The sequence below is a fragment of the Trachemys scripta genome, chromosome 15 (assembly GCF_013100865.1).
Source record: "Trachemys scripta elegans isolate TJP31775 chromosome 15, CAS_Tse_1.0, whole genome shotgun sequence".
Classification (NCBI taxonomy): domain Eukaryota; kingdom Metazoa; phylum Chordata; order Testudines; family Emydidae; genus Trachemys; species Trachemys scripta.
Window position 1 is genome coordinate 23,363,376 of NC_048312.1, and position 24,276 is coordinate 23,387,651.

At 43.5% G+C, this 24,276-nt stretch overlaps 1 protein-coding gene across 1 annotated transcript in view; it reads left to right on the forward strand.

Moving 5' to 3' along the window:
- The first annotated feature begins 93 nt into the window (after window positions 1–93).
- Window positions 94–24,276, forward strand: part of TAOK3 (TAO kinase 3) — a 142,480-nt gene continuing 118,297 nt past the window's right edge. The window contains exon 1 of the mRNA XM_034791003.1: window positions 94–261. The gene's annotated coding sequence lies outside the window, so the exon portion shown is untranslated. The remainder of the gene's footprint in view (window positions 262–24,276) is intronic.

Here is a 24,276-nt window from a genome sequence, read left to right on the forward strand (position 1 = left end):
CCCATCGGGCTGAGTGGGCAGGCTGCGTAGTCGAGCGCCGATCTCCCCCCGCTCTCCTGGCTCGTCCAAGTGACTGACCAGACTGGAGAGCTGAGCGCCGATGCGGCCGAGCGATTGGCCGCGCCTGGCAGGAGCCGCACCTCGGGCAGCGGCAGCAGCGGGGTCCGTGGCAGGAAGCGGCGGGGACGGAGCGGGGCCCCGGGACGGACCCAGCCGCCGGACAGCGCCGAGCTACGGCGGCCTCACGGCCCCTGGGGCTAGGTGAGAGGGAGGCGCCGCTCCGCCCGCCGGGGCGCCCTGGCCGCGACCGAGCTCGGGGAGGGGAAGCGGCTCGGCTCGGCTGGGGGCGGCCGCCGTCTCTCGCCCGCGGCTGCCCCGGGGAGGGGCGCGCTCCCCGCCGGGCAGGAGGCAGCCCCCGTGCGGGCAGCCCCCGGCCGGGCCCCGAGCCGCCGTCCGCAGGGCTGAGCCAAGACAGCCCCGGGACGCACCCGGGAGGGAGCCCGGCCGCTCGGAGCGGGGCCGGGGCCGGGGCTGGCGGGCCCCCCAGCCCGGCGGGGTCGGCGCTGCCCCGCCGTGTGCGGGCCGGGCCGCCCGGAGCCCCAGGGCTGAGCCGCGCGCAGGCACCGGCATAGCTCCCGTGGCCGCCCCGGCCCTGGGGGCGCAGGGGGGCGCGTGTCTCTCAAGCCCCCGCCTGGGCAGTGACAGCGGCGGCCGCGGCCGTGCCGCCCCGCGGCGTGTTTGGTGGCTGCTCCGCGCCCCGGGCGCGCTGCTCGGGAGGCACGTGTCGTGCTTTGCTTAGGCTGAGTTACGCGTCCCCCTCTGCGCTGTCATTGACTTTCCCCGCTGGGTTCGTGCTGGGGGAGGGGGAGAGTGAACCCAGAAGAAACGACACTCAGGAAATGTTAAAGAAAATAATCTTCAGATACTAATTCCTGCTGCTCCTGGGCGGGTGGCGCGTTGTCCCCCATGCTAGTTCTTTGGGCCACATGTAGTCACTAGCAGCTGCATGATGAAGTAGTGACTGTGTGAGGAAAGTAATACAGCAGGTAGATGCTTCTTAAAATCCAAGACGAGGATGACAATGGTCCTATTCTTAGGGACGAAGAATTGTGTTGTGGATGAATGAGGGGACTGGGGATCAGGAGATCTGGGTCCAGGCTGTGACGCTGTCTAGGCTGCTGTGTGACCTTAAGGAAGTCGCTTGTGTCTGTTTCCACATATGTGATATGAGACACATACCTGTCTCTCAGGGGTGAAGACTAAAATCTATATAATAATGATGCTTTAGAAATTCTCTCTCTCTCTCTCTCTCTGATATATTTCAGAATGGTAGTCCACAAAGAAGAGGCATTCACTTGGCTTTTTACTTAGCCTTTCCCTTGTGTACATGGACAGAGTGGAAGTACAAGTCATTACTGGTACTAAAGGAAAGGTGTTATGGGCAGAAAGAGCTCTTAAAGACTAAACACCCCTCCCCGCTGTCAAATCCAATGTCACTTTAGATATAGTGTCTTTTGCAGAAGGTGTATTCTCCAGTATGCTGTGCAGTTAAGTAATATAGTTAAGGTTAAACAGTAACTGAGAAGGAGAGAAATTAAATAGCAAACCCAAGGGAGATGGGTGTTTTCAGCTGAGATTTGAAGAGATGAGAGGCAGTGAGGCAGAGATACAGGAAAGCTATGCAGTACTCAGTCTTGTACAATTCAGAAAATTATTGTTGCATATCCTTCCTTCTCAGCTGGTCTCTCCTCAGTGATGTCATGTTTGGGTAATAGGTAGCAGCAGCTCTGTAGCTTTTCAGACATCACAGCCTTCTGGTGCTGACCACATCTGAAGTGACAGAATTCTGTTTGTATTTTTCTTAACAAAACAAAGCATCTTCCAGTGTCCACAGATCAAAAAATAATCTACAGCACTTAGGGTTTGTTACAAAATTTGGTCAAAAGTCTATATTTCTAGACAACCCCACCACCGCCACACTAATTTCAGTGGCAGAAAACACTGCAGAACCTTGATTACCCAGTCTTCAGGGACACCTGAAAGTATTGGGATAGCTGACTTAGCAGACTTTGAGTTGTGCACCCATGGTCTCTTAACCTGTATATAGTCTTCCAAACTTCCTGGCCAGGTACCATGCTTATGCCTCTATAGGCATACATACTTGCATACCTACTTTCTTGTTAAACGAACCCTGGTCAGTGCCCATAGATATCAGCTAGCCTTGAGGACGTTGTGGAGCTTTTGCATGTAAGTCTTTATATGGTGAACTGTCCTCAGCTCATATGTCTTGCTCAGGAACTCCACAGATGGGATTATTTCAAGTGGAGGAGCCAGATGCCTGAGGTGGAAAGTGTGGGTGAAGAGCTGGAGAAGCAGTGGGTGAAACAATTAACTAAGTTACACTGACCTGAAAACTGAGGTCATGACCAGGTTTTGGATAAATGAAGTGCAGATTGTGAAGGTTTTACTTTATATCAAATATTTCCATGTGTTGCTAAATGATCATTTGAATAACTTTATATTATAAATATTGACCTAATGAAATTCAAGTGAAGGCGGAGAGCTTCATTGTCATACTAGTTGTCTTTGAATGGAATAGAAATTAAGTACACTTCATTGAACGAAATCTTAAATCTTCCGTATGTGAGAGAAGGAAGCAAAGTACAGAAGGCATTTAATGTAACTGCTGCTGACTAAATTAGCGTAACTGGTGGTGGTTGCATGGGTGTGAGGATGAGGGGAAGGAATAGGGAGGAGGGAACAATGTGTTTTGCAGGCGGGTTACTAGCTCTTCGGTACACCTCTACCCCAATATAACGCTGTTCTCGGGAGCCAAAAAATCTTACCGCGTTATAGGTGAAACCGCGTTATATTGAACTTGCTTTGATCCGCCGGAGTGCGCAGCCCCCCCCCCCCCCCCCCCGGAGCGCTGCTTTACCGTGTTATATCCGAATTCATGTTATATCGGGCCGTGTTATATTGGGGTAGAGGTGTATTGGGAGGAATATGGAGAAATAATTGAATTCAGGGTCCCGTGTTGCAGTTGTTTTACGTGGAATTGCCTCTGAAATCGTTGGGAGATTTTCATGTGGAATAACTACAGAATTTAGTCCTATTTAGGAAAGGTTGCACTTTTTGTCAGTGGACAACTCCATTTTGCTTGCGGTCAGGCATACCAGTTGGTGTTACCATTCTCTTTATAGTAATCTTTGCCTATACATAGCAGCTTCTACCTGAGGCTTTATCACTGGCAATTAAGCTTCTAAATAACCCTGACGGGTACCATGAGTATAAGTCCAATTTTACAGATAAGGAAACTGAGGTATAGAGAGATTAAGTGACCAGCCCAAGAAGTCAGTGGTGGAGCTGGGAATAGAACCCAGTTTTACATCTGAACCATCCTCTTCTGCCCCTCTTGTTTCTCTCTCAAACTTTTTATTTATTTGTGGTAGCCAGTTGATACACTACTCTGAAAACGTAGTAACTTAATACAGAAAGCATTTGAAATTGGTAGGCAGGAATATTTGTTTCTAGTTTTTTCTTTTTAGACTAAAATCCGTTACTAGGTTTCTGGTCCTTCACAGTGCTTGGTACGGTATACACCTGGACAAATGCCAGGAGCTTCAATAAACTGTTCATATTTGCCTTACTGTTTTCTTCATAGTTGTACCTTGCTTAGCCAGTAATGAATTGTTCTGCAAATCAAATATGTAATTTCCGGTGGGGCTCAGTCCTAAGAGAAAGTCACCTCCTTCTCAGCATCAGGACCTTAGTGCACAAAATAGCTCTCACGTGGCTGTCCTCTTAGACAGAATATGGCAATTCCTGTTCGTTACATCTCTGTGGTATTGTGAGTTAAAGGGACACGGCCAAGTTAAATAACATCTTTTAAAAAGAGACCCTTTTCTTTACCTGAGTTATAAATAAACATCCTCTGTTCTTAAAAAAAGAAAGATGTTTAATAATCTAATTTACTTTTCATTATGTGGCAGCGGCTGGAAGGCCCTTTAAGGGAGCTTTGCTTGACACCCCCTCTTGTAGCTAATTAGTTGCCTTCCAGGTGATGAGATAAGAACAGCAAGCAGCAGTTGGTTATGAGATCTACGGGAGCAAGTAGGCTCCTGCGGGAGTTCCTAGGTCTTTTAGGTCAGGGGAAAGATGCTTGTTTACATATGGCTCCCGGGCAGATGGCCTGGGGTGAGAGACCTGTGGGAGCTATAGAGGTTCTTGCAGGAGACCCTGGGTCAGAGGAAAGGGTATGTTTCATATGTGAAATTTATGATGATTCCGCTGTTTCCAAAAAGAGTACTATGCCAGTGTTTGGGATGCAGACATTGCAGGGGGATGATTTGTTTTAAAAACCTATTTCTATTTGATTTTATTTTAACATAAATGCGTTATTAGTTTTAAATGTTTTGTAAGTTTACTTTCATAGAAACTAAATTTGGGACAAATTTGATCCAGTGATAGCCTTATAAGGGAGAGCTACAGTATTCATTATAAACGCTTATAATTCAAAGGGTCCAAAACTTGCCAATAAGAATTTTAGTAGTTGAGTAAAAGTGAAAGTTTAATATATAAGGTACTCGGGAAGTAGGGATGTTATGTAACCAAATTTCAGATGCTTGCTTGGCATTTTTAATGGGCATATTAAAAAAAACTAAAACTATAAAAAACCACCAGCAAGAAAAGATTTTTTTTTTTTGCACTATAACATTTTCAAATGACTTCCTTATTTAAAGGCCATTGATTAAAACAGAATGAATTGGTTGCTTTTGGCTCAGTGCTAGGTGATAACAATTGTTAAATTGTCCCATGGGTCTATTTGCTAATTAGTTTTTTTGCAAGGTACTATAGTGTGCAATCCCCACATGTTTTTTATCACAGACAAATTATTCCAGAATTTTTTAACTTACTAGGTAAAACGTGTCAAAATATTGATAAATCTACAGACCTTTAGTCACCTGGGTGTAAAGAAAAATCCTGTCCCATTATATTCTTATTCAGGGAATGCACTTTTTGCCTTTCATTTTAATAATCTTCCAAAAGATGTGTTCGGGAGCAGCCAAAGCACAGCCTGTGAAGTTCTACAGTGTAGTTCACAGCACTTCAATCAGGATGGAGTATTGCATGCTGGGAACTAGTCTCTGTGAGCCTCAGTTCCTTATTAAAAACGAGGATAGCTGCAGTTGGCTCTAATGCCTACTAATTGGGTGTGGCCCTCAAGCTCCTGACAAATTCTCAATGTGTGCTTCAGTAGATAAGGGTTTGCCTCTGAGCTTGTCTACACTTAAAATGCTTCAGCAGCACAGCTGCACCATTGTATGGATTCAGTGTAGACATTACCTATGTTGGTGGAAGGGGTTTTCCTGTTGGCATAGGTAATCCCCCTTCCTGAAAGGCGGTAGCTAGGCTGACCGAAGAATTCTTCTGTTGACCTAGTGCGGTCAACCACCAGGCTAGGTCAGAATAGCTATATCTCTCAGGGGGGGTGTTTGTTTTTTTCCCCACATCCCTGAGAGAGACAGCTATGCCGATGTAAAATCCTAATGCAGACCAGGCCTCTGTTATAGTTAGCTAAGATACTGGCACAGCTCTTACTGAAGCCTAGTTTACCCTAGAAGCTCTACAGCAGCGCAGCTTCAATGATGCAGCTGCGTCGCTGTAGCGCGGCTGGTGAAGATGCTCTAAGCTGAGCAGAGAGAGCTCTCTCATTGACTTCATTATTCCACCTCCGTGAGAGGTGATAACTATATTGGCGGGAGAAGCTCCACACTGTCTACACCAGTGCGTAGGTTGGTGTAACTTACATCACTGAGAGGTGTGGAGTATTCGCACCCCGGAGCGATGTACGTTATACAGAAGTAAGTGGTAGTGTAGACAAGCCCTCAGTCTTCTTCTAAACCTCATTTCACACCATTAATTTTATGCTCTTAAAGTGTGAACTATAAACATCTGCCATATGCTTCATTTTTACTTCCTCATTGTGTGTGTGTGTGTGGCAGGAGAATAACAGGTTTTGCTTTCAGGATGAGGATGCCATGATTATTGCTTTGACCTTTGATCCTGTGTTGGGGTGGGGTTTTGTGTTTTGTGTTTTTTTAAGGTGGGATAGAGCGTTTCGGAGCTTGAGAGTTCTTCCTGCTTTATCGGAGAGAGATGAGTTAAAATATTACTGTGCTTAGTCTTGTAGCTGGGCTATCCTTTTCGATTCTCGCTCCATGTCAGGAAGTGGTTAGTTATTTGACTTGTAGAGGTAGGAAAATACCAGGTTTAATACAGACCTTACACAACAAGTTTGACCGACTTGTTAATAACATAAGCACTTTATACTGTTGAACAGGTAATAGCTTGATGTTGATGGATTACTTTTTCCCCCACCCTTTCTGTTTATTTGGTCAAAATGGATCCTGGTTTCATTCAATTTTAGTGGAACCAGTAACTGTGTGAGAACATGCAGTTGCATGCCTTACTCCTTACCCAAAAATTCATTTGTAGCCAAAGGAATTCTCATATTTTGTTCATGATATTGACTTCAGGGCTATCTTTTCTGCACAGCAGTAGTAGAGCTGGCCACATATGGGTCATCCAGGCGTAATAAAGCAAAGTTTAAAAAAAGTGTAGGTCATCCAGAAATATTAACTTTGGAGGCTGGATGGCTTTAGTACTTGGGATACTGAAGTTAACTTTGACCTGCAGTTCTTGCACCTTGTGCTGTGATTGCAGCTTGCTTCACGTCTCCCAGTAGAGTTGGATTGGAGAACAAGGAATGCCTTGAAGGAGGTGAGGATGTTGATTTCATTAGGTGGCATTCTTAATTCTGAATCTGTCTGACCAAAACTGATACAGTGCAAGAGGATCACTGTGCTGTTGGATGTTCATCTTTGGGAAGAGAGATGTAAAACTGCTTGTGGTCATTAAAAATCTTGTAACACTTTTCGTAAGAGTAGAGGTATTAACCCCAGAGTCCTGGCCAAATTCTAGCTAAGAGAATTGCATTCTGCCCACCTAAATTCCACTACAGCTTCAGATGCCTGTTTTTTCCCCATTACTTCTCCAAGTATTGTATAAGGTAGGCAGCTGCCATGTTCCACCCCAGAGTGGCTGCATTTCAGCACTTGCTAAAGTGAGCCTTGTATATAGTCTATATATGTACAAGTATGCAAAGTACTTGCAGATGAAAGGTGTTGTACAAGTGCCAGACATTGTCATTCTGCTTCTAGAATAATGTCTTTTTTAATTACATAAAGACTACTTGAAATAGAAGAACATACACCTGATATTTTGTGTGTAGTGATTCTGATTCTGGTTCTCTTGGACAGATGCGCATACTATGCTGACTTTTTAGATTAAATCATTTTCTTCTAAATAAAAGTGATCTGTAATTCTATCACTGAGAATCTGGCAAATAAAATTCAGGAGGCTTATTTGGGGGCTGCCCCTATTGTTTCTAGTGCTTTTTAAGCTACATTGATGAGAACATAGTCACTGATGATTCATGTTGTTTTTTCTTCCCTGTAATGGAATATATGCTAGTACGTAGCATATGGTACTGCTGAACAATGTTAAACACGCAGAGCCCTGATTTGATGTTATACAGTGAAATGGAATTTGGGTTTTTTAGCCTGAGCTTAAGATGAAAGCTTTAGTAGATTGTCTTTGCTGCTGGTCTGTTTATCAGATACAGTACATTCGGGTAGCGAATTCTACATATGGCTGTTTCCATTTCGGGGAGCTTTTTCCCATTACTCACTTGCATATGTGAAGGGTTTTTTTTAATGTGCGGTTCCTAGCAAAATGGGGCCCTAGTCCATGACTGGAGCTCGTAGGTGCTACTGCAAGACAAATACTTATTCCCCATTGTGTCTGGATTTAAATAATCAATTATAATCTTGTTTTGCACTTATACTTTATTTTCCTGAAGAGAGTTTGATCCTCATTGATTGGTAACCATTAAAACATGGTGATTTGCAATTAAATATAGCCTTTACACCAAATTTGGGATGTCTGTTTGCTCATCGGAAGGGTATATCACACGTAGATTTATTTAAGTGGTTACATAGCAACTTACACTTATTCAGATTCTAAACGTTTATATATTTTTATTATGGTAGAAGATGGTGAATGATACATTTCTTATTTACTAGAACGGTGGTTTTCACACTGTGATTCGCAGACCCCAGGGGGTCCTCATACTATGTCTAAGATTTCCAAAGGGGTCCGCCCTTCATTCAAAATTTTGTAGGGATCTGCAAATGAAAAAAAGATTGAAAACCACTCTACTAGGAGATTAATATTTTGCTTATGATTTTGTCAAGCTGCATTTGGATGGAAATTGGAATTCAGTTAAAATGCACAGAAGCAATTTAAAATCTATTTTAGTTAAGTAAAATTATATTAAATGTGCAGGATGCATAACCAAAAAAAAAGTTTATCAGAATGTGTAACATTTAAAACTGATTTGCTAAACAAAGGAAGTATTATCTGTAGTTAGTGAAATGATTTGTTTCTGGTCACCATGTCCTTCAAGATTTTTAGAAAGAGTAGATCTCATCCCTTCTCACCTTGTTTTTAGTCTTAGATTGGAAGAGGGAAACGAGCTTTCTTGCTTTTTCAGCATCCAGTCAGTTTCTCAGCTCTGAATGAACTAGTCATTGAACTGAACTAGGTGAATAAACTGAAGAAAGTATTCTCTCTGCAGCAGAGGCTACTGCTGTCAAAAGCTGGTTAACATTTCAGCCTTGACTTCTACCAGTTCAGTGATTTCCCTTTCTTTAAAACTTTGGCAACAAACACATACTGTTTGAATATTACTTTATTTAATATAAATGATCTTAGTAGATTGTACTAAATTTAGGCCTTAACTTTGGTTGTCATAATTACAAGTTTAATTTTAAATAGTTTTTTTTAATTGTTTTATTTAATTTAAATAAAAATTAGAGCTGTCAATTAATTGCAGTTAACTCACGCGATTAACTCAAAAATTAATCACGATAAAAAAAAAATTTGCCGTTTTAATCTCACTGTTAAACAAGAGAATTTATGAAATATTTTGGATGTTTTTCTACATTTTCATATTTATTGTGTTCTGAGTTGTAATTGAAATCAAAGTGTATATTATTTTTAATTACAAATATTTACACTGTAAAAATGATTAACAGAAGAAATAGTATTTTTCAATTCACCTCATACAAGTACTGTATTTCTTTGTCCTGAAAGTGCAGCTTACAAATGTAGATTTTTTTTATTACATAACTGCACTCAAAAACAAAACAATGTAGAACTTCAGAGGCTACAAGTCCGCTCAGTCCTACTTCTTCTGCAGCCAATCGCCAAGTTTGTTTACATTTTCAGGAGATAATGCTGCCCTCTTCTTATTTACAATGTCACGAGAAAGTGAAAACAGGTATTTTCATGGCACTTTTGTAGCCACCATTGCAAGGTATTTGTGCCAGATATGCTAAACATTCGTATGCCCCTTCATGCTTCGGCCACCATTCTAGAGGACATCCTTCCGTGCTGATGATGCTCGTTTAAAAAAAAATGTGTTAATTAAATTTGTGACTAAATCCCTTGGGGGAGAGTTGGATGTCCCCTGCTCTGTTTTTCCTGCATTCTGCCATATATTTCATGTTACGCCAGCACACGTTGTTGTTCATTTTTTTAAGAACACTTTCACTGCAGATTTGACAAAATGCAAAGAAGGTACCAATGTGAGATTTGTTAGAGATAACTACAGCACTCGATCCAAGATTTAAGAATCTGAAGTGCCTTCCAAAATCTGAGAGGGACGAGGTAGGGAGCATGCTTTCAGAAGTCTTAAAAGAGCAACACTCCGATGCGGAAACTGTAGAACCTGAGCCACCAAAAAAGAAAATCAACGTTCTACTGGTGGCATCTGACTCCGATAATGAAAATGAACATGCGTCGGTCCTCACTGCTTTGGATGGTTTTCGAGCAGAACCCATCATCAACATGTCTCCTGGAATGGTGGTTGAAGCATGCGCATCTGGCAAGTAAATATCTTGCAATGCTGGCTACAACAGTGCCATGAGAATGCCTGTTCTCACTTTCAGGTGACATTGTAAACACGAAGTGGGCAGCATTATCTCCTGCAAATGTAAACAAACTTGATTGGCTGAACGAGAAGTAGTACTGAGTGGACTTGCAAGGTCTAAAATTTTACATTGTTTTATTTTTGAATGCAGTATTTTTGTACATAATTCTATATTTGTACATTCAACTTTCATGATAGAGATTGCATTACAGTACTTGTATTAGGTGAATTGAAAAATACTATTTCTTTTGTCTTTTTACAGTGCAAACACTTATAATCAAAAATAAATATAAAGTGAGGACTGTACACTTTGTATTCTGTGTTGTAATTGAAATCAATATATTTGAAAATTATTTAAACAAATGGTATTCTGTTATTGCCAGTGAAGACATGCCCTAAATTGTTAGCATCTAATGGATATGTATGTTTAGCCTCCATATGAAATTAATTTGGTGGGTCATAGGGCTCGTCTACACTACTGTTTAAGTCAATGTAACTTACGTCACTCAGGGGTGTGGAAAAGACACCTTCCTGTAGACTTGCCCTTAGTTCCACCCAGGGCTTTGGAGCGGAGCCCGGAGCTGGAGCGCGGAGCAGCTCCGGAGCAGTGGAGCTGCAGGTTTTTGCCTGGAGCTGGAGTGGAGCCGGAGCACAGCTCCAAAGCCCTGGTTCCACCTCCCATGTCACAAACTCACCACTGTACTTTCCTTTACACTGTAAGATCTCAGAGGGTTGAGACTGTCTTACTATGTGTCTGTACAGTGCCTAGCACAATGAGGCCCTAATCTCAGTTGGATCTTCTAACAACATCTCTAGCAGCAGGGGCCAAAATTGCCTTACTCACTGTAAAACTGTGAGTATTGGCAGCACTGAGAGGTCATTCTACTATGTAAAAGAGTTGGGGAGAGGTTTTTGTATTATAACCAATGATTGTGACTCCCCACTGCACCAAATTAAGCTAGGTACTAATTCAGTGACTTAGGGTATGTCTTCACTACCCGCCATATCGGCAGGTAGCAATCGATTTATCCGGAATCGATATATCGCATCCCCGAACGCGCTTAGCTGAAGTTGCGTATCTTAGATCAATTTCCTCCCCCCCCCCCAAGTGTAGACCAGCCATTAGGGCTTGTCTACATGGCCCCCTGGTTTGGACTATGAAGGTGTGAATTGCAGCTCACTGGGACTGTTCCATGTGATTGCAACAGGCACAAACTAAAAGGTACCTTGGTCACATTAATGCAGTCTTGTTTGAAGAGGAGTTCATTAACACAAACTAAGGTTATGTCTACACTACCACGGTAAGTCGACCTACGTTATACAACTCCATCTACGTCTCTTAGGTCGAGTTACCACGGGGTCACCAATGAGAAAATCTCCCGTCGACTTACCTTACTCTTCTTGTCGGGGGTAGAGTACAGGAGAGCGATCTGCAGTTGATTTGGCGGGTCTTTACTAGACCCACTAATTCGACCGCCGGTGGATTGATCTCAGAGCGTTGATCCTTGCTGTAGTGTAGACCTGCTCTAGGTACCTTTTTAGTTCTTGCCAGCAGTGTCCAGATGGGGCAGTTAAAGTGCAGCATTTCGGCGTGTGCTGCAGTTCACACCCCCTTAATCCGCCCTGTGCCGTAGTGTAGACATAACCCATGATTCTTTGCCTCCACATTCCCCTGAATATTTTAAGGAACTCATACTTGTATTGTGGGGCAGTGTTACTGCTTATTGTTGATTTACTGGACCCCAGACAGCCAGGACAGTCGGACCATAAATTTTCTAATCTCAGAAAACCAAACACCATTGCCTTGCCCCCCACTCACTCCATCCCCCCTCCCTCCGTTGCTCACTCTCCTCCACACTCGCTATTTTTTACCCTGCTGCGGCAGGAGGTTGGGGTGCGGGAGGGGCTGAGGGCTTGCGCTGGGGGTACTGGCTCTGGGGTGGGGCTGGGATGAGGGGTTTGGGGTTAAGGAGGGGGCTCTGGGCTGGGGCCAAGGGGTTTGGAGTGCGGGGGGGGCTCAGGACTGGGGCAGGGGTTTGGGGCACGGGAGGGGTTTCGGGGTGTGGGCTCCAGGTGGCGCTTACCTCAGGTGGCTCCCAGGAAGTGGCAGTCATGTCCCTCTGGCTCCTAGGAGGAGATGTGGCCAGGGGGTCCACACTGCATGCTGCTCCCGCCCGCAGGCACCGCCCCCGCAGCTCCCATTGACTGCAGTTTCCAGCCAATCGGAGTTGTGGAACCAGCTCTTGGGGCGGGAGCAGCGCACAGAGCCCCCATAGCCCCCCCTACGCCTAGGAGCGGCGGGACATGCCGGCTGCTTCCCGGGAGCTGCGCGGAGCTGGGTAGAGAGCCTGCCTGTGCCACCAAGCAGACTTTTAACGGCCCGGCCAGCGGGTGTTGTGGTCGAAAACCGGACACCTGGCAACCCTACCTGCTACCAGTTGCACAGCTTCCATCAGATCTAGGGCTGCAAGATGACACTTGCTCTGTTTGTGCTTAAGGTCATCTCTGTTCGCACACATAGGTTTCAGGAAGTAGTGTCTTCAAACCCCATTGATAAAACCAGATCTTTGTAAAGAGAGTCCTGTGGCTAATGATAGGACTGGAATCCAGGAGATCTACATTCTGTCCCTGCCTCTGCCATAGATCAGCTCTGTGCCCTTGGGTAATTCACTTGCTGGCTTTCTGTCTCCCTTTCCCCCATCTGTAAAAGGGGCTAAAACATGTCTCCCTCACAGGATGTGGAAGCCTAATTACTATTGATAAAGTACCTTAAGCTCCTTGGAGAGAAGGTGCAACAGGAATACACAAGGTGGTATATGATGATGAAGGCACAAATAGTGGTCAAACTGGTTAATCCTTGGTTATCCTTAATTGTTTAATGAATGGGTTAATAAGTGCTGGGATGAAAGCTCTTTGGGGCTTTCCCTTTCAGTTACCCTGGGTTGCACTGGAGCACCTGAGCTCTTTATTTCTGTTTCACGGCTGGTTTTGCATGCAGGTCATGTTCTAGCCTTCTCTGGGAATTTTGGCAACTTAGTGTGGTGAGGGTTACTTAGTCTGCCACTAGTGAGCCCTTAGCGCAGGGGTGGGCAAACGTTTTGGCCCGAGGGCCGCAGCGGGGTTGCAAAACGCTATGGTGGGCCGAGTAGGGAAGGCTGTGCCTCCCCAAACAGGCTGGCCCTTGCCGCTATCCACCCCCTCCTACTTCCTGCTCCCTGACTGCCCCCCCTCAGAACCTCCAACCCATCCAACCCCCCTGCTCCTTGTCCCCTGACTGCCCCCTCCTAGGACCCCCCCACCCCTAACTGCCATTCAGCTCGGTTTAATGAGAATAAACTAGCCAGTTTCACTTTCCATTTCTCATGCATTAGCTGCAGCATTTGGGTTGTGAACACTTCAGGGGAAGGCTTAAATCCAAACAAAAATCTGTTCATTGACATTCCAAACAAACATTTGTGTTTAGGTTTTTGAAAACCTTTGCTCCAGAATCAAATTTTGAGGCCTTAGCTATCTGACATAGACCATTTTGAATTCCAGTGTCAAGCTTCCAACTGTACATCATAAACAATAAGACTGTTTTGTAGCGATTGACAAATATTTAATTGTCAGCAGCGTACTTGGTGTTGTATACCACACACAGGAAGATGTGTTCCTGCCCTAAGGAGCTTATGGTCTATATATTTGGATTGTGTCCTTTACAGATTTGTTTTCACTTGTGTTGCAGAACGTGAACCTCTGGATAATGACTGGGTAAGGATAGAAAGCAAGTAAAACCAGTTTCATTTTATTTCAGGTCTTACAATATTTAGTGTATTTTTCTTAAAGACCCAGATCTGGAAGCATGTGATTAGGTGAGAATCTCAGCTTTTACTATTAATTTCTGGCCCTCATAGTTGTGGAACAAAGCTTAAAATGTGACCCGAATGTAACAAAAAGGTGCAGACACAAGATGACAAGAAACAGAGCCCCCAGAATGTTTTAAAAAAATCTCGTGATTTCTAAACTAATTGCAATTTTGGGAGGCCTGTCTCAAGATTTTGAACACTTTTTGGTTGGCAATACTGTAAAACATTTTCAGGCATTTCTAAGCACACATGGCTTTCAAAGCCATCCAGGGAATTTATGTGGTGGGATGTGTAAAGTATAAAACTCCTTTAATTAAAGAACATTTGGCTTCCAGTGGCAAAGCCACCTCATCCAAAGAACATTTGCAGCTGTTGTCAGTGGACTTGCGGGTTAAAATCTCCAGGGTGTATACAGAGGAAGTTAGAACACTTTCATATTTATGATCTCTGAAATCGACTTCCCGGTTGCCTTAATTTAAGCTGCTGGCTTCTTTGTTTAAGATTATGAGTGCTAAAGGACATGTAATAAAGTTTAACCGGATCACTGAATGTCTAGATGAAACATATGATTCTGTATCCTGCAATTTGTATTCCTGGAACTCAACAGATTATATGGAAACTGGTCAGACAGTGTATGTGAAAAGTTATCACTTATTTCTTTGGTACCTGGCAGCAGGAACTTCAGGGTGCTGACTGCTAATGTAGCAGAACCACCAGTGCATGCTCGCTATATTAGTAGAAGGGGGTGTAAAGGCAGAACATACCTCCCACTGGCAAAGGATTAAATGAAAGAACTAAACTATTGCGCAGTTTAGACTTAGTGCAACGGATGGCTTTCCTTCCCTCTCTGTCACCAGTGGTCTTGTTCAGGTTGGACAGAGATGCTTTCATTAAGCCAAGGATTCAGAACCTGGTGTTCACACTTTGCCCAATTAAAAGCCAGATTGAAAATTTGCTAGGAGCCCAAAGGCTCCATTTTCTGCTAAATGAGGCAGATTTCAGTTACCCTTATCTTGAATAGTGAGGTGTGTCCTGTCTAGGCTTCAGGGCCCAGTGGGTGATGCTTCATTTTTCCTCTAGATCAATGATCTGTTACTTAGTAGGACCTGTATTGTTCTTCTGTACTTATACTGCCCTCATCACCGTTGTATCTGAGCACCTTCCAGCACTACATAGTGTGTGACTATATGTCATAATGATTCATTCTCTCTCATCCTGACCCTAGTAGGAGAGTTGTGTGTGTAGCATTGTGGATTTTTGAATACATAAATACATACATCCACGCTGCTATCTGTGTGTGTTCGAGAAGGCAGATCAGAGAAGTACACCTTGCATTTGGCGGGGAAGGTGGTGAGGTTTGTGATAGGCTTTAGTTCCAATGGTGAGTTTGTCCTGCTGTCTTGGACCAGTTCCCGAGAAAGCACTGTCTCCTGCTGCTCCTTTATCCATATGGCATCCTTGCTTTGCACCCCTGTGTTCCAGAGGAGGGTGGGACCCCTGCCATAATGTTCTGATGCAATGTCTTCCTTTGTACGTACATGTAGGTGCAGTTTGGCTTCAGGATATTCTGTTCCTGCTTCAGACACATGAAATCTCAATGCACGTGGCTTATCATCAAATCTGGTCAGTGGAGATAGCATTGTCTGTGTAAGTAGAGCAGCTGAGTGAGGCTTGCCCAGTAAGCGTTTGTGTTAGGAAGAGTTTAAATACAACATCTGGGTGGCGTAAAATAAACCCCACATATTTCACCCTTCCTGTTTTCTTTGATCGATTAAAATGTCTTGAAATTAAAAGTAAAACTGCAGGTGAGTGAGTCAGAGTTCGATCCCTTGATACCAAAGGTTAATTTTACGTCGCTCCTGGAGAGTGACTCGAAATTCTAGGCAGGACTTTGTGGCATGTTAGCACCAAGTTGAGCTTCTGATGTTGCAACGAAGAAGGAAGTGTGTGGGGGAGAAACGAAGCATTTCTGCCCAGCTACATAAGGTGGGAATTGCAGCTGGCTGGTTATTTTTAGCTCTTACAGTTATCTCACTGTGAGCGTGAATCTTTCTTTGTGGTCGAAGAGGCTTTGTGTGGATGGGGGTGGCTGTTGACTGCTTTTACAGGTTCTTTTCATACCGCCCTGATTTTGTTCATATAGTTTTTGATCCTGTGAGGTACTGAGTGCTTCTTGTGAGTGAGTGAGGGCTATTCCAAGAAACGTCACAGGAATATTCACCAAAGAAGAATTAACATTTTCCGCTCATTAGGAGAATTGGATGTGATTTCTGTCTCCTCACTCTGTGCAGGGACACATAACAAAATGTGGTTTTGATATCCACATGGGTGCGTAGAGGAGGTGAAAGGTAAAGGCACTGGTCTCCATCAGTTCCTGTTTGTTTCTCTCTTTGGCAGAGTGGCTTAGAACTTTTAGTTCATTTTAGTTGATTGGGATGAGGAGAGAGGCATAGACTGTTTCCATTTTAAGTTCTGCAACATGAGAAATGCCCCTTCCAATATTGCTTTCACCACAGTAGCTGAGCTTTCTGGAATCAGTCAGTCTGTTGCAATGTACTGGCCTAGAAAACTCCACAGTCTGATAACTTTTCCTCTGCTATCAGAACACTGACTGAATAAAATGTTCTAACCATTTTGTTTCAGGGTCATTAGTCTTGAAGAGGCATCATTCAAAATTGCAAATTTTCTAAACACGGTGCAATTTATCTTTGTCCCCCAAAACTTGGGGGTGGGGTGGGAGGAAGGAGGCTTGGGTTTGCTACATTTTAGTAGCCATGAGCATTGTGGTAGCATTAGTAATCTCTTTTTATTTTACAAACAAAACACAATGTTTATGGAAAGATGCTCTGCAGATGGACTCCCTCCGTCCTCAAAATGGGTACAGCACAGGCAGCACGCATACAGCAGTGCTGGACCCCTGCCAGCGTGTCTCCGCGTTGACCTGCTGATGGCAAGAGGGTAGCTGTCTCATTAGCCTCAGCTGAGCCTGCCAACAGTGCAAATTGTGGTGTTGGTTTTTGTGAGGGGGATACCTGCTCTTGGGAAGAGGATTGAAACCACCAACTCGCTTCACAAGGTCTAGCGAGCAGCTGTCAGACTAAAGACTCTGAGTCTCTGCTGACCTCTCACAACAGCTTTTAAAAACCGTGATGATCTGAATAGATAGGAAGCTGAAGGGGGAGGGGGAAGGGGGTTCACACGAGTGTCATTTCAAAAGTGAAAGAGTTGAGTTAGAGGTGGCTTAAGATAAGCTTTTACTAGTCAGTGAGAGGAACTGACTTGGCAGGAAAGGCCAGTTTGTGGTAATGGGCATATACTCCCTGTCCACACTTGAGTTCAAACCACGATTTCTGAGCCAGTTTTTGTACTGTTTTAAACTCTCAGGCTGACTCCATTTGGCTGGCTGTGGAGGGAGCAAAACCACTGCTAACCCAAGTCTGATAACTTCTAGCCCAGAGCAGGGTTTCCTGTCAACACAACAAGTCTAGCGTGAGTAGCAGCAGTGCAAGTTCCCCAAGCCATCCCATGCCAAAGTGCCTCACCCCCCCCCCCATCCTGACTTGGAGGGAGTCACCTGAGTCAGAGAGGGTAGCTGATTCTCCACGGCCTAGTCAGTCTCTGATCTATTTGCTGAGGATGCCAACATGGGGCAGACTAGTGCCAGTGATTACAGTTGGTTTGGTTTTGATATCTTTGTGATTACGCTGAGGACCTGCAAGCTCACTTGAGGTGATGTATGTCATTGGAAAGACCTCATGGTGATAACTTTCAGTTACTGCTGACCTGGACTGGTTTTGAATTAAGGTATAGAGATGAGAGACAATACTCAAGTACCAATCTTTGGGTCCCTCAGAAACAAAGGCATTTTAAATGGTAGCTAAATCCCTTCTCTCATAGAAATCCATTTCACATTGCAAAATTGAAGGCAAACCCTGTTATAATTTGCATCAATCTTCTAGTATTTCTGCTCACTGTTAAATACATCCAGTATCATTTATTTACAGAATTAAATCCACAGACTCTTCGTCGTTGAACTAGAAATCTTGAACCTATGTGATGGGTTTGTCTTCGCAGCTACAAAATTTATCTGCTCAGTCCTAAAAATTACTGCAGTCAATTAAAAGAGTGGCCAATACTGGCAGCTGAATAGATTAAAAAAAAAAGAACCCCAAAACCTCCAGAGACAAACGTGTCTAAAAACAAATAAGATCTATTTACAAGCCGGCATGTCTTGAGTGGTTCTTAAGTACTAGAAGACATGTATATGACTTATGGTTGAGTGGCATTTTGATAATGGCACAAGTTTTGATTGGCACTTAAAATGTGCTTGTAATAAATTTGCCAGCAGTTGTGTTCTTTATTCACTCTGGTTACACTCTTCCTAAAAGTTTGTGTGATGCGCATGCTGCCTCTGTCCCTGCTTTGGCAGATCTTTAGAAGAATACTCTGCTTACTGTACAAGGCCTATTGATTTTCTTTAGCATTTGGCTGGTTTTTGCTGATGTTTGTTTTGACAGTTCCTCTCACTTGATATTAATGTGTGTGTTCTGGCATGTGGATGATAGGATAGGAGGCATTCAGTTGCTAAGGTGATGGGTGCCGATAAATGAATTTAGATTGTGGCATTTGGAATGCTGTCACTTGAGGGTAGTTTATTTAATCTGGTTTTTTTTGTTTGTTCGTTTGTCTGTGCTCAATGCATTTGGCTGCCATTAGTGATAGGTGCTAGATAAATTAATACAAATTAAATAAATTGTTACACATCTTAATTATGCAGCTGTGAAATAGCCCGCTGCTTTTACTTCCTATAGTGATTCTGTGGCATTGGTCCCTCTCTGAAGACAAAAGGTCTTATAGCACTGTTCTCAGGTTGTGGTGAAGATCTCTTTCAGAATGTCAGACAATATATTAACTCTCTCAAGTTTGGTAGACAAATATCAGGATTGGCTTAGTTAGATAATTAGAAGTCATTTCCTGCTCTGCTGACATAACCTTCACTGGCCATATTTGCACTGTAGTCCGATGAGAAGCACAGTCGGGAAAGTAACTGAAATATTTCCCTGATGGATTGTATTTTCTAATGGAAAGCCTACCCTAAATTCTCAATTACTGAGGGACAATCTTCACTCATTGATATATTTGCTTTCCAAAACCAACACTCTGTATAACTTTTCATGAGTGAAGTACCCAAATACTTGGAAGCTAATATCTAAACTGTATTGTTAAATTTATTCACCTTAATTTGGGTTATTGCTGATTATGTACTATATGTATCTTATGACTTTTAAAACAAACTTTTTGTATTTGTGGATAATCTGCACACTATACCCAGATGTACAGAAACTCTTTTCTTAACCTGTGTATTATATAATTTTTTTAACATTAGCTTTAATAATTTAAAAAAATTTAAATTCAGTTAATGAATAATGCACACAGCCAGCAGCGGAGTTATTCCGTATTGCTTACCTTGCTTACCATGCTCACCTTAGCTGTGTTCTAAAAATCTGTACATTTGCCATGGTTTTTACTTTCGATAGTACCTCTGACTAGGAAAAATCCACAAATGCTTCACAAACGATTGCCCTGTTTTTCAATGGGAACTCCAGATGCTCAGCACCACTGAAATGCAGCCAGCTCTGGGATTGGAGAGTAACAACACACATGCACACTGCACAACTGGACAACCGGGTGCAAATCTCTACTCTTATTAAAATGTCATGAGATCAGTAATGTCCACCAGAATCACACTGGAGTAGAAATTCTGTGTATTAACCCTTCATAACAGAGATTCGTTTAAAGCTGTGGCCTGCTTGGTGTGTGGTTATCTTAAAAAAAAGAGAGGCGCTGTGTGGGTCTCAATGGTGCTGAGATTCCATAATCAGCCATTCTGGAAGCTCTGCCTCTTCTTCCTCCAGTTTGGAGGCTTTGCTCCCTCCAGAAACGTTGAGTCAGGATTCCAAGCTGTGGTGGCCAGCAACTGCTTGAAGCTTTGTCTGTTCATTTTAGCTCACGCTTTTAGGATCCGATTTGGCAAGCCGTGAGTTATCTCCAGAATAGAAGTTGCCATGTATTATTAGTTGAGCGTCAAAGGGATGTATATCTTATGCATACCGGCAAACCAAAACCCTGGAGAGCTTGAGAGATTTTTTTTCCCCTCCTATCTTCTTTTAATATCAGGAAAAACAGATGATTGCTGAGGAGATGGTAGTGTAAGAAAATCATCTCTGCAGCTGGGCAACTCTATACCTTGTTCAGGGGAGTCTTGGGAGATCTTTAGGAATGACTGGGATTTCAATATTTGATGCTACAGTTCTGCTGTGCCCTGGTTCCATATTTCCTTCGCATGAGCAGGCAACTCGGAATGTCTGCTTCATTTCCCTTGCATCGTATATGCATTAGCATCTTACTCCGAGGAACTGGCTTTGGCAGTTGACACAGATGATCCTGACAAGAACCACTCGGAGTAAAGCAAAGTCTGAAAAGCAGCATTATTGTACTGTATTTGGTGGCACAGCTGGGAAATGGCAAATTATTGCTGGCCAACGATCTCTGTCTGATTTGGAAGCCTGGCTTACAATATGTTAATATGTTTCCAATGCTTTACTCTTACCAGAGGCAAAATCAGGTTAGTTGCATGCAATTGTTTTGGAACCATGAGCTTAAAGCAGAAATGTCTAAGGCTTCAAAGATTCAAATGTGGTTGAAGGCTTTTATTTATTTATTTATTTATTTATTTATTTATTTATTTTTAAGGGTGTTGGTCATTTCTACATTTAGCTCTGTTGCTAATCCTATAATAGTGAAGCAGTTTGGAGTTAAAGAAGGTGTTCCTCTTGCAATTATTAAACAGCTGTTCTTTTCTGCTTGGTGTTTTTTTGTTTTGTTTTTTTTAAATAGAGGTTTGCTATGCAATGACTTCAAGTGCGTTCAGGGCAGATCTTTGTATCTACCAGTTCACCAACCTCACCCGAGTCTGAGTTGGTTTCTTACCACTGTTGTGCCTCTGGATCTGGGCTTTCAGGTTTGGGAGAGAAGGTTCAGTTTTTTAAGCCAGCCACTACTGCCAGAGGCTACTTATGGATATGTTTATTCATAGAATCATAGAAATGCAGGACAGGAAGGGACCTTGGTAGGACCTTAGGCAGGACTAAGTATTATCTAGAGCAGTGGTTCTCAACCAGGGATCTGGGGACCCCGTGGGGCCGTGAGCAGATTTCAGGGGGTCCGCCAAGCAGGACCAGTGTTAGACTCGCTGGGGCCCAGGGCAGAAAGCCAAAGCCCCACTGCATTGGACTGAAGCCCAGGGCCCTGAGCCCTGCCACCAGGGTCTGAAGCAGAAGCCTGAGCAACTTAGCTTCACGGTGCCCCTTGGGTTTGGGACCCTGGGCGACTGCCCTGCTTTCTACCCCTTAACGCCAACCCTGGCTTTTATATGCAGAAAAACAGTAGTTGTGGCACAGGTGGGCTGTAGCATGTCGGGGGGTCTCCGAAAGAGAGAGGTTGAGAATCCCTTGATCTAGAAATTCCACAGCCGTCCTAGGTAATTTGTCCCAATGCTTAACTACCCATCCAGTTAGGAAGTTTTTCCTAATGTCTAACCTAAATCTCCCTTGCTTCAATTTAATTATTTCTTGTTCTGTCCTTTGTGGTTAAAGAGATCTATTTTATCTCCAGCCTTTTAATAACAATCTTTTACATACTTGAAGACTGTTATCATGTCCCCCCTCAGACTTCTCTTCTCTAGACTAAACAAATCCAATTTTTTCAATCTCTCCTTGTAGATCCTGTTTTCTAGGTCTTTAATTATATTTTGTGGCTCTCCTCTGGACTTACTCCAGTTTGCTCATGTCTTTCCCAAAGTGTGTTGCCCAGACCGGGACACAATACTCCAGTTGAGGCCTTATCAGTGCTGATTAGAATGGAATAATTACTACTTGTGTCTTGCTTACAACACTCCTGCTAACACATCCCAGAATGATGTTTGCTTTTTTTTGCAACAGTATTACATTGTTGACTCATATTTAATTTGTGATCCACTATAACCCCCAGATACGTTTCTGCAGTATTCCTTCCTAAGCAGTCATTTCCCATTTTGTATTTGTGCTATAGATCGGGGTGGCTAACCTGAGCCTGAGAAGGAGCCAGAATTTACCAATGTACATTGCCAAAGAGCCACAGTAATACATCAGCAGCCCCCCATCAGCTCCCCCACCCTGTTCCCAGCATCTCCCACCCACCAGCAGCCCTGCCAATCAGCACCTCTCCCTCCCTCCCAATCAGCTGTTTCGTGGCGTGCAAGAGGCTCTGGAGGGAAGGGGGAGGAGCGAGGGCATGGGAGACTCAGGGGTGGGGGCGGGAAAGGGTGGAGTAGGGGTAGGGCCTATGGCAGTCTGGTTGAGCAGTGAGCACCCCCCGGCACATTGGAAAGTTGGCCCCTATAGCTCCAGCCCTGGAGTCGGTGCCTATACAAGGAACTGCATGTTAACTTCTGAAGAGCCGCATGTGGTTCCGGAGCCACAGGTTGGCCACCCCAGCCATAGATTATTCCTTCCTAAGTGCGGTAATTTCCATTTGTCATTACTGAATTTAATCCTATTTATTTCAGACCATTTCTTGAGTTTGTCAAGATCATTTTTGAATTATAATCATGTCCTCCAAAGTGCTTGCAACCCCTCCCAGCTTGGTATTGGCTGCAAACTTTATAAGTGTACTCTCTATGCCATTATCTAAAGCAGGGGCTCTCAACTTTTTTGAGCTCCCCGCTCCAACATGCTATAAAAACTCCACGGCCCACCTGTGCCACAACAACTAGTTTTCTACATATAAAAGCCGGGGGTAGCAAGCAGGGCCCCATGCCATAGGGGACCCCGTGAAGCTACGTTGCTCAGGCTTTGGCTTCAGCCCCATGTAGTGGGGCTTCAGCTTTCTGCCCTAGGCCCCAGTGAGTCCAACACTGGCCCTGCTTGGCGGACCCCATGAAACCTGTTTGAGGCCCCCCAGGGGGCCCCGGACCCCTGGATGAGAACCACTGATCTAAAGCACTGATGAAGATATTGAATAGGACTGGTCCCAGGACAGATCTCTGCGGGACCCCACTCAATATACCCTTCCAGCTTGACTGTGACCCATTGATAACTATTCTCTGAGTATGCTTTTCCACTCAGTTGTGCAGCCACCTTATAGTAGGTTCATCTAGAATATATTTCTCTAGTTTTAGGAGAAGGTCATGTGAGACTGTATCAAAATCTTACTAAAATCAAGATATATCACATCTTCTGTCCCCCCTCCCACCAAGACTTGTTACCCTGTTAAAGAAGAATATTAGGTTGGTTTGACATGATTTGTTCTTGACAAATCCATGCTGATTGTTACTTATCACCTTATTATCTTCTAGGTCATGGTGCTTAAGAATTGATCGTTTGATTATTTGCTGCATTATCTTTCTGGGTACCAAAGTTTAGCTGACTCCTCTGTACTTCTCTGAGTAGTCCTTGTTCCCTTTTTTATAAATAGTGACTATATATCCCCTTTTCCATTCCTCTGGGATCTCTCCCATCAGCCACAAGTTCTCAAAGATAATCACTATTGGCACAGAGATCTCTTCAGCCAGTTTAAGTATTTTAGGATGTATTTCAGCAGGCTCTGCCACCTTGAAGACATCTAACTTGTCTAAGTCAGTGACTCTAAACCTTTCCAGACTACTGTAGCCCTTTCAGCAGTCTGATTTGTCTTGCATACCCCCAAGTTCACCTCACTTAAAAACTACTTGCTTACAAAATCAAACATAAAAATATAAAAGTGTCACTCCACACTATTACTGAAAAAATTGCTTACTTTCTAATTTTTACCATATAATTATAAAAGAAATCAATTGGAATATAAATATTGTACTTACATTTCAGAGTATATTATATAGGAGCAGTATAAACAAGTCATTGTATGAAATTTTAGTTCGAACTGACTTCGCCAGTGCTTTTTCTGAGGCCTGTTGTAAAACTACACAAATATCTAGATAAGTTGATGTACCCCCAGGAAGACCTTTGTGTATCATTGGTCTAAGTAATTCTTAACTTGCTCCTATTTTAGCTTTAGATCCTACCCCATTTACGCTGTTGTTCACTGTGTCAGTTGTGCAGTCACGGATAACTTTTTTGGTGAAAACTGAAACAAAAAAGGCACTTAACACTTTGACCATTGCAGTATTTTCTGTTGTTGTCTTTCCTTCCTCATTGAATAATGTATTAGTAGGAGTGTTGTAAGCAAGACACAAGAAGTAATTCTTCCCAACTCTGTCCTTGGTCTTCCTCTTGCGTCTAATTTGCAAAATGTTTTCTTGTTACACTTTATGTCCTAGCTAGTTTAATCTCATTTTTT